At 42.4% G+C, this 9,207-nt stretch overlaps 1 pseudogene; it reads left to right on the plus strand.

The window, feature by feature from the left end:
• Positions 1–932: 932 nt before the first annotated feature.
• On the plus strand, positions 933–1,552 carry LOC100685710 (annotated as a pseudogene).
• The last annotated feature ends 7,655 nt before the right edge of the window (positions 1,553–9,207 follow it).

The following is a 9,207-nucleotide window of genomic DNA, read 5'->3' on the forward strand; positions in this document are numbered from 1 at the left end:
CTCTTCTCTGATGATTTGCCTTGATTATTTCAGGCACATCCACCTGTCTGAGTTCCCATCTGTCACCTCAAATGAGCAAGATGGCTGTACTCCACTTGGGATTCCCTTCCTTGCTCTGTGGTCAGAATATATATCTCTAGGCAGAAGTTACTGTCAGCTGTAGGCTCACATTATTTGTTTCTCTCCTCTCAGGGATCACAGTTCTGTGCTGCCTGGTTTCGAATATCTTGAAACAATTGTTTTACATAATTTGGCCAGTTTTCTAGTTATTTGTGGGAGGGAGATAAATCTGGTCCCAGCCACTCTTTTTGAAGTAGAAGTTGAAGTTCAGGAATATTTGAAAGCTAGAATCAGCAGTATCTCTTGATGTATCAGATGCAGTGCGTGAAAGAAAAAAAGATGCCAAGTGTATCTCCTGGATTTTTAGGCTGAAAAATAGGAAGTATGGAGATATCCTCAACTGAGGTGGGAGTCTATGGGAGTTTTGGGGGAGAATCTCATTGTGAATTTGTTAATTCTGAGGTGTCCATTAGGTAGTAAGATGGAGATGCTGAGTAGGCAGTTATCTATATATTCTCTGGCATTTAGGAGAGAGGTGTGCCTGAGAACATCATTGGGGTTATCAGTATATATGATGCTAATGCACTCTACAGTACTCCATAGTGTGATCATTAGCAGAACCAGTACAGATAGTAAAGGGAGGAGGTCCAATGATCCAACATTGAGCACTCCATCAGGAAAAAGGAGTGTGCTCCTGGGTATGAGTTGACAGGAGAAAGCAACCAGGTGGGAAGAAAGTGGGCAGCCTATAGTGAGTGAGGGTCCAGACTGGGGCTGAATCCCCAGTGACAGGGCTGCCATGTCCTTCATGGTGAAAGGTGGAGGGACTCTTCCCTTTCTTCTGTATAGTCGATAGTATGGGTGATGAAGAGATGGCGGACGGCATCAAAACCTTTCTCCAGGACCTTGTCAAGGGGATAAAAGTTTCTGTCTGGGCTATTTGTGCCATCTCAAAGCTAGATGCTCAAATCCGGGAAGAAAGGAGCAGTATTGGAGAAAGGAACGTAGTGACTTGGCACAGTGGAGAGAGCAAGCCTAGTGCAGAAGTAAAAAGTGAGTCATGTATTGTTACTGGAATGGTGGAGTTTTCTGGTATGTTCTCCACTTGTTTCATTAAGCATTTATTTCTGAGCTTCAATCAGTAATACCACAAGTTATGGGTGATGCATGGCTTCCCGGAGAAGTTTGGTCTTGGCTGAAATTCTTTCTCACATCAATTTCGTGTTCTTTGGGTACTCCCCATTAGTCCTTAGCAAAGTTGTCAGTGCCATTTGGCTTCAGGATATAGTGGATCTGGCATTTGAGGTATCAGGAAGAAAGCCTCCCCCATTCCCTAGTATCAGCAAAACAATTGCTCACATGCTCTTCAACAGTTTGCTGCTGACTCTCTTCTTCATCCAGGGGATGTTGTGAGTCTCTTTTCCACCCATAATTTTGGTCAGCTGGTTAGTCTTCTGCATATGTCCCTGTCTATTCACTCTACTGCTTTTAATATCTTAGTTCAATAAAGGAATCAAAATACACCAGTCACTGTCAGTCAGAGAGTGATTGGATATGGTTTGCCTTGGCTCTCCTCACAGGAATATAATCTCTGTACATTGTCAGTGGCTGTCTCTTCTCTATCCTCCTTCTTTTACTCATGTCAACTCAATGGATGGCAAACAGCTCATGCACCTCCTCTTGGTGGGCTTCTTAAGCAAAGATTCTTCCACAAGACTGACCACCTATACTCTGCCCTGAGCACTAATCTTCCTCAGAGAAGTTCTCTTCACTGCATATGTCTCCTGTTAATGGCAGGCTACCACCCACCCCTGAGCTGCCTATACCCAGAGAGGAGGGATGGGATTAAAGGGACCCTGTGGCAGCTCTTTTCACAGATCTCCTTGCCCTACTTCACCTGGGGTTCATGGTATATTAACTTTTCTCTGAGGAATTGGGATTTTTCTCTCTAGTGGACATCAGGCACAATCTTCCTGACAACTGTGTGTGGATTTTTAACACTCTTCTTGAGCCTGAAAGGACCCCAGATTTCCTCCCAGCACCTTTCTAACATTTGCCAGTTTCTGTATCTGGACTGATTTGATACTTTCTTTTTCTTCCTCTGCCATTTATGCTCCTCCTCACCTTCCTATGCCCCACCACCCTCAGGTGAAAGGATTTTGTAATTCCGCCTGTTACATTTTACACATTCATTATTTTGGTTTTTCTGTTGTAAGAGTGAAGGACAGGTGGCCCTAAGACAGGCCACATTGGCATGAAGGTCATTTTGACTTAAAAAAAAACAATCAAAACTCAGTAGATTCATGAAAATTACTTTATTTCCCCCCTGAACTGCCTAAAAAGAATTTTGACAGAGGGCTTGCTCGAGGAAGAGAGCTATTGATGAGGGATAGAAGCAGAAAAATCTTAACCTTTAGCTCAGAAAGCTGACCTACAGCCTGCATAGCTTTAATAAGGATCAAATACAGGCTGGTTGCTATATTCTTAAGGGTCTTGTGGGAATCCCTGGGTGGCTCAGTGGTTTAGCACCTGCCTTCTGCACAGGGCATGATCCTGGAGTCCCGGGATCAAGTCCCACATCAGGCTCCCTGCATGGAGCCTGCTTCTCCCTCTGCCTGTGTCTCTGCTTCTCTCTCTCTCTCTCTGTCTCTCATGAATAAATAAATAAAATATTTTTTTAAAAAAGGGTCTTGTGACTCCCTGTACATTTCACTGATAATTAATGTTGAACCGAATGATAAGCACCAGAGAAATCATATGAGAGTAGTTTTACAAGTAGAAATTCAAAGAAGACATTTATGATCTAATACTCCTGCGTGTCTGCTCCCCCTTGAGCATTGAGCATGCAACCACCAGCTTCATATAGCAAGTATGCATCTCTTTCTGCCCATAGGTCCTGTCCTCATGCTAGTCAAATAAACTTACTAATTTGCACTATAAAACGTCTCAAGAATTCTTACTTGAAAAAAAAAGAATTCTTACTTGGCCATTGGCCATTGAGCTGCATGATCCCGGGACCCTATCACCATATGTAACTACATTATGATATGAACTAGGTAAGGTAGACAAGAGGAACTCAACAAGGCCTGTTTGTTCAATGTTCTTTCTGTCCCATTGTTGCCAAGTGGCCCAGCAAACATTTGTTTACTAAACATTTACTCTTTCATCTTCCTGTGAATTGCATTCCTTTCCTTTGAAGTCCCAGACCCCTACCCACTTCTCTTCAGTTCAGAATCATATACATACCTCATTTTATCTGTCTTTGGAATTTCATGTCTATGTGGATTCATTTTACATATGAAATTAAATTTTTTTAATGAAATTAAATTTGATTTTTTCCTGTTCATCTGTCTCATGTATATTTGATTCCTAATCCAGCTAAAAAAGGATCAGAGGAAATTCTTTCTTCCCAACACTGTACATTGGATGTGGAAGCACCTACATTGGATGTGGAGAGTGAAGGAGTAGTATCTCAGTTGTTGCTGGACACTTGTAACTGAGGTTAGCTTTTGGTCTATCTTGCTTCATGGAGCAGGGTGTGAGGGTGGGAAGCAACCTGAGAAGATGGAACAGGAAGAAAAGCTTCCTTACAGAGAGATCTGTTAGATTTTTAGGAATTATTTTCTTTCTTCTCCTTGAAGAAGAAAAAGCTTTTTTCACTCGTGCTCTTAAAATTCCCCAACTTCAGGAAACATTGCTTCTGTACCAGTGTCACTGCAAACAGAATAATCAGAAAACTTGAACTTTCTCAACACTGGAGATTGGAAATTAACTGTTGGCCACAGCCAGGTCTGTCTGGTAATTCAAAGGAATACTGAGTGCTATAAATAGTAATTGAAGGAGTAAATTTATTAAATACCAAACCTTTGTTTGCTTGGTGTTTTGTTTTGTTTGTTATTTCAAGGAATTAGACAAAGCATAAGAGACTCTTAATCATAGGAAACAAGCTGAGGGTCACTGAAGGGACAGGGTAACCAGAAGATGGGCATTCTCTGCTGCTTTCTGGGTAAAATGAAGCAAGTGAACTGATGAAATCCAAGATCTTTCTTAGCTTTGAAATTCTTATATACCTTTTTCACCTATACAGGCTGCTCCAGACAGATTTTTTTTTCAGACAGAAAATTTAAATGTTAAGAAGTTCTAAAGTCTTCCAATAATGTTCAATAAAAGTAATTTAAATAAATTAAAATATTGTCAAAGCAAATTAATGGCTCTGAGATCAAGGTCTAGTTCACTACGTACTAGAAGAAAATTACAGCAAAAAAATAAAGAAGAAAGGATTAAGACTAAAAATAGAAAAAGAGTAGATGGCAGAATATATAATTGTATAGAAATCTGAGAAATATGCAGGCTGGCAAATGAGTTTAATATTGAAATGTCAAAGAAAGAGTCTTAAAGGGATAACTGAAGGTCAAGAGTAAGCCAGAGAAACTTTGACTGAAGAAGCCATAAATATACAGAACAGGGAGAAATACAGGAAATATAGATCCGTTTGAAATGTTCATTTAAACAAATGAAGGCTTTAAAGCTTATGATGACTGAAATAAGGAGGAGGGAAAGTAATTAGCATTTACTGAATACCTATTATGTGTTAGGCATTGGGTCAGGTGGCTTACATAGCCTGTGTAACTTACAAGTACATTGAAGACTTAAAAAAAGAAACTGGGACCATCAGGAATAGTTATTGTTCATTATGAACGAGTCTTAAGGAGCCAAAGAAATCTTGGTTGTTGGTCCTGAATTTCAGTAGGACTTTAGCATAGGCTTATCATCTGAGTTTTAATGTTTCTCAGGTGATTGTGATGTACAGCCAAGCTTGAGAATCACAGATCTAAAGTATACCTTGTACCTCAGCAGATTCACATTCAATTGGTGAAAACAATGCATTGCTGTAATTGTGCACAAGAGAATAGAAGGCTGCAGATTTGGGGAGACCCCCAGAAGACTTGGAAAAGAGAAAGGAAAGGGGAAATCAAAGCAGTTCCTGGGCTGGACCAGACATGGCCTACTGAGGAATTCCACTTTGATAATGCGGATTTCAACTAGGGTGAGACTAGAAAGGAAGATAATGTCATAACTGACTAATCTTAACTCCTGGTCAGGAGTGGTAAAGCAGAGCTGGAGAGTGACAAAGTCCTTAGGAGAGTCATCATCAAGTACATACTGCAATATACCACAAGCTCCATCCATGTTTGCCTCTAAGACTCTGTAAAGTATAGTAACAGGCACACGAAGCAGATAACAGCATTGAGGTCCCACAGCAGCTGGGCAGTATGAATGGCAATTCTTAAAAGGATGGAAGTAAGATTTTAGGCAGCTCAGCAGGGTCCCAGACAAGAGGGTGGGGTTCAGAACCCAGCAGCTCTCATAGTTACCAGGAACTAAAGCAAACATGAAATGTCAAGTCATGGGCCCCTTCCTGCTAAATGGAACAGCACAGTGAGGTTGAGGAGGGAAATCAGATTCTTACAGGTACACACCTACAAGTGTACACCAAGATTCCAGATTCCAGGCCACTCACATGGAAGACAAGCCCTTGTGCTTCAAAGGTAGGTTACCTGCTCTGAATTCTGGCATTGCCACTAAGCTTGTGTGAACTTGGCCAAGTTACTTAACATCTATGTGCCTTCATTTTCTGCCTGTAAGATGGGAATCAGAATAATAGTTTTATCTCATTGGGTTTTTGTTAAGATTAACTGAAGTAAGATATGTATATTTCACAATAAAGAACCACTCAAAAAAAGTTATAAAATGCTCAAAAGGACTAGCTGTTGCTGTTACCATGAGCTGGTAAAGAAGACTAGCTAGGCAATGGCTGTGGAATTTGAGAGGAGGGAAGTGGGTGTGAGGGAGGAGCAAGAGGGACCTAAAGTGGACAGATGAACAGGAAATGAGAATTTGAACTACAGGATGTTGAAAAGAAAAGAGGTTTGAAGTCACACAGTAGGGGTCAGTAGGGCAAGATGGTGGAGGAGTAGATCCCCAAGTCACCTGTCCTCACCAACTTACCTAGACTTTCAAATCATCCTGAAAACCTATGAATTCGACCTGAAATTTAAAGAGAGAACAGCTGGAATGCTAAAGAGAGAAGAGTTTGTGCTTCTAACAAGGTAGGAAGACAGAAAAAAATAAATAAAAAATAATCCAGGGGGGGAGCCCCTCCCTCCCCCCCCCCCCCCCCCCCGCAAGGAGCCGGGGCTAAGGCTGGTTGATGAAAGCCGCCAGGACAGGAAAGCCCAGCGCTGGAGAAGCAGGAAGTTTAAGAATTTGCACCGGATTCTTCCTGGACATAAAGGCGCTCGCAGGGAACTCGGACAGGACCCCAGGAGGGGCAGTGGAGCCTCCAAGTTCCCGGGGTCACTAAGAGAGGAAGTACACCCCGGGGGAGAGCGTGCCACAGACCGTGGGCCGAGCTCGGTAAGCGGCTGGAGTGCGCCCCTGGCACGGTCTTGGGAGAAGCTCAGGTGGTGGCTCCAGATGGAGGGGGCTGCGCCCTGCTGCCTTCGGGAGCCGTGGCCCCGGGAGCACGATTCCAGCAGCGCAGGCCCTGGATTCCAGGGTGCTGGGGGACACAGCCCAGGATTCTATGGTCCCCTGGGACAGGCGGAGGCGGGAACAGCGAGGACTCCTCTGCTGCCGGGCACCCCCAAACTGTGCAGGTCAGCGCCCCCCGGCCCCTGGAGCATCCAGGCCAGTAGGGACTGGGAAACTGTGGTAGTTACTGCGAGAGCTGACTCCAGAGCTGGAGAGCTGGCAGTGGCCAGTGTTGTATTCCATCCTGGTGTCACCTTGTGCCTGGGACAGAGAGGGGCCGCCAGGGAACAGGGACCTCACAGGATAAACAGCTCCCACTGATCCCAGCATCTGGCAGACAGCAGGGAAGCTCCCCAAGGTGCACACACCTGAAAATCAGCACAGCAGGCCCCTCTCCCAGAAGGCCATCTGGAAGGACAGGGGAAGAGCAAGTTCTTGGCCAAGCAGTGCTGGAAAGCTCCAGGGGAAGTCGAGGGATTTACAGTATATAGAACCAGAGGATACTCCTCCTTTTCTTCTTCTTCTTCTTCTTCTTCTTCTTCTTCTTCTTGTTCTTCCTTTTTCCAGTGCAACTCGTTGTTAGCCACTATGCACTGAGAAAAATGACTAGAAAGAAGAACTCGCCACAAAAGAAAGAATCAGAAATAGTACTTTCTCCCACAGAGTTACAGAATTTTGATTACAATTCAATGTCAGAAAGCCAATTCAGAAGCACAATTATGAAGCTACTGGTGGCTCTGGAAAAAAGCATAGAGAAATCAATAGACTTCATGACTGCAGAATTTAGATCTAATTAGGCCGAAAATAAAAATCAATTAAATGAGATGCAATCCAAACTGGAGGTCCTAACGATGAGGTTAATGAAGTAGAAGAAAGAGTGAGTGACATAGAAGACAAGTTAATGGCAAGGAAGGAAGCTGAGGAAAAAATAAAAAAATATTAAAAAACCATGAGGAAAGGTTAAGGGAAATAAATGACAGCCTCAGAAGGAAAAACCTACATTTAATTGGGGTTCCAGAGGGTGCCAAAAGGGACAGAGGACCAGATAGCATATTTAAACAAATCATAGCTGAGAACTTCCCTAACTTGGGGAGGGAAACAGGCATTCAGATCCAGGAGATAGAGAGGCTCCCCCTAAAATCAATAAAAACCATTCAACATCTCAATATTTAATAGTGAAACTTGCAAATTCCAAAGATAAAGAGAAAATCCTTAAAGCAGCAAGAGACAAGAGATCCCTAACTTATATGGGGAGAAAGATTAACAGCAGACCTCTCCACAGAGACCTGGCAGGCCAGAAAGGGCTGGCAGGATATATTCAGGGTCCTAAATGAAAAGAACATGCAGCAAAGAATACTCTACCCAGCAAGGCTCTCATTCAGAATAGAAGGAGAGATAAAGAGCTACCAAGATAGGCAGAAACTGAAAGAATATGTGACAATCAAACCAGATCTGCAAGAAATATTCAGGGGGACCCTGTAAAAGAAAGAGGAAGCCCAAAGAAATAATCCACAAAAACAGGGACTGAATAGGTATGATGATGACATTAAATTCATACCTTTCAATAGTAACTCTGAACGTGAATGGGTTTAATGACCCCATCAAAAGACACAGGGTTACAGACTGGATAAAAAAGCAAAACTCATTTATTTGCTATCTACAAGAGACTCATTTTAGACTTAAGGACACCTAGAGCCTGAAAATGAAAGGTTGGAGAACCATTTACCATTCAAATGGTCCTCAAAAGAAAGCAGGTATAGCAATCCTCATATCACAAAGACTAGTAAAAGATGAAGAAGGACACTATATCATACTGAAAGGCTATATCCGGGATCCCTGGGTGGCGCAGCGGTTTGGTGCCTGCCTTTGGCCCAGGGCGCGATCCTGGAGACCCAGGATCGAATCCCACATCGGGCTCCCGGTGCATGGAGCCTGCTTCTCACTCTGCCTGTGTCTCTGCCTCTCTCTCTCTCTCTCTCTCTGTGACTATCATAAATAAATAAAAATTGAAAAAAAAATATATAAAAAAAAATGAAAGGCTATATCCAACAAGAGGACCTAACAATCAAGAATATGTATGCACCTAATATAGGAGCTGCCAGGATATCAATCAATTGATAACTAAGGTAAAAACATACCTAGATAATAATACACTAATAGTGGGAGTCTTCAACACAACACTTTCTGCAAATGACAAATTTTCTAAGCACAACATCTCCAAAGAAACAAGAGTTTTAAATGATACACTGGACCAGATGGATTTCACAGATATTTACAGAACTTTACATCCAAAAGCAACTTACTACACATTCTTCTCAAGTGCACATGGAACTTTCACCAGACTAGAACACATACTGGGTCACAAATCAGGGCTCAACCGACACCAAAAGATTGAGATTGTCCCCTGCATATTTTTAGACCATAATGCTTTGAAACTAGAACTCAATCACAAGACAAAATTTGGAAGAATTTCAAACCTGCAGAGGTTAAAGAGCATCCTGCTAAAAGATGAAAAGGTCAACTAGGAAATTAGAGAAGAATTAAAAAGATTCATGGAAACTAATGAGAATGAAGATACAACCATTCAAAATCTTTGGGATACAGCAAAAGAAG

Source organism: Canis lupus, chromosome 29, assembly GCF_011100685.1.
Source record: "Canis lupus familiaris isolate Mischka breed German Shepherd chromosome 29, alternate assembly UU_Cfam_GSD_1.0, whole genome shotgun sequence".
NCBI lineage: Eukaryota > Metazoa > Chordata > Mammalia > Carnivora > Canidae > Canis > Canis lupus.